We start from the raw sequence: 2207 nt of genomic DNA on the forward strand, positions 1-2207 counted from the left end.
CGGCCGAGGCTGCCGGCGGCACAGGCCAGAGGGGCGCCGCGACCGGCGCTGGCCCGGATGCCAAGCCCGCCTGGATCAGCCAGAACGGGGACCCGGCGAGCGCGGGCGCGCCCTAGTACGGCCCTGGTGGTGGCGCAAAGGGGCCCGCCCCGCCCCCGTACTGCGGCTGCTGCTGTAGGAGAAGGCCAGGGGCGGCGATCGGGGCCGACGGCGGGTGAGTGTAGGCCCCGGCCCCATATTGCTATTGGAGCTGAAGACCATGGACGGCGGTGGCGAGGTGATGTAGCGTGGCAGCGAGTTGCTCCGGAGACAAGGCAGCCACCGGCGATGGTGCAGATGCGCCCGGGGACGGCGGCGCAGGCGACGCCGAGGAGGAGACGGGACACGCCAGCGAGGTCCCGGCGGATGTGGTCGGCGTGGTGATGATCGGCGCCGTCGTCATGGGCGCGGTGGTACCGACGGGCAGCGGCGGCGGTGATGGTGGCAGCGACATGATCGCAACGTGGTCTCTGATTACCAAATTGGTAGGACTAGGGTTCCTACCGGTGCGACTACGCAGGTTATAGGGACAAGGTGGAGGAGAACGAGGGCTGGAGCGCGCGCGCCGGCGAGTGGGCGCCGTCGCGGCTAGGGTTTAGGTGCGGCGGCGGTTGGCTGGTGGCGGCTAGGGTTTTGGTTCCTCAGGGAGCCGGGCAACAGAAGATGATAATATCTTTATTGCTTGATTCTCAAAGAGTCTTACAACCTATATTTATAACCTAAATAATTTGCATAAGAATTAATCCTAAAATGACTTGTGGGGCAAGCCCCTAACTAATGCCCAGTGGGCTTTCTCCGGTTATAAGCTAAACCGGTCATAACACACTCATAAACTTCTTCTCTTCTATTCACTTTGAAAAAATAATTTAATTACAATAGCCTCCCAAGTGAAAGAGTATACACCATGCAGACAAAGACTTGGAAAATATGTACCTTGTGTCCTCGTAGTGATATGAGTTGTTGTGGTCGGGCTAATATTGGGTTGCGTAATATCACTATTTCTGCCATGATTTTGTCTTCCCCATCTGTACTCACGAGTTATCTGAATATATGCATCTCCCTATTCTGGAGCCATCCTCCAATATCTTACCCAATAAGAGCATCTCCAATAGATGGTCCAAATTTTAACGGTCCAAAATCGGAGATGTAAAATTTGAACCGCCAAAAAATGCGTTTTGGAGCTCCGAAAAAGGGCCAACTTCAACAGATGGTCCAAATTCATGGTCCAAAAGAGCAACTCCAATAGATGATCTAAATTCATGATCCAAAACCGGACAACAGCCGTGCAGCCGCTGTCCAGCCATTGTACAGCCGCACATATTGCATAAAACATGTTTTAAAACAACATAAAAAAAATTCATGTCCACAACATCAAATTATTATATAGTTCTTCAGATCCAGGAGATGAAATGCAACACAAATACAATATAGTTTTGAACAAACAAATAATGAATCTATGCGAATCTTTCGCCATGCCGTTTCCAATGCTCTTCCATCAAATCTTTCTGGAGTTGGTCATGCACATCGCTGTCTCTAATCTCGCAGTACACCTTCATGAAACGTCTGATGCACTGTTCTTTTCGCATGGGGTTAACAAGAATGCCCATCAAGTGATAGAAGTTGTAATCTAAATCTTTTCCACGCTCGTTCTCAATGATCATGTTATGCATGATCACGCAAGCGGTCATGATGTACCAAAGGATCTTTTGATCCCAAAATCTAGCTGGTCCTCGCACGATGCACACGACCACCGTCAAACATCCTATCCAATCCTGAGTTAAATCATCAAGTTTTGTCATTTTTTTTACCTTGAGGAATTCCGTCGAACACCTTGTGCGCGCGGTGGAGGAAGATGGCCGCCGGTTGGATTGGCTGCTGCTTTACGGCTGCGGACGGCTCCGGACGGTGGCGGTGATAACAAAAGAGGTTGGAGGCCGGCCAGGAGGAGCTTGGCGGGCGGCGAAGACAAATTCGGCAGCCGGGCGGAGGGATTGGTGCGGCGGTCGTCGTGCGACCGGTGCAATGTCCATGGACAGGCTCACGGCCGACGGGAGCAGGTCGGCGGCAGCCCGAGACCCTGCGGAGGCCTACCGCAGTAGCCGGACCGCCGGAGGGGCCGAATCCCGCGCCGGCTGCCTCCCGATTCGGCGGTGTCCGGGCGGTGGCGG

This window comes from Triticum aestivum, chromosome 6A (assembly GCF_018294505.1).
Source record: "Triticum aestivum cultivar Chinese Spring chromosome 6A, IWGSC CS RefSeq v2.1, whole genome shotgun sequence".
In the NCBI taxonomy this organism is placed as follows: domain Eukaryota; kingdom Viridiplantae; phylum Streptophyta; class Magnoliopsida; order Poales; family Poaceae; genus Triticum; species Triticum aestivum.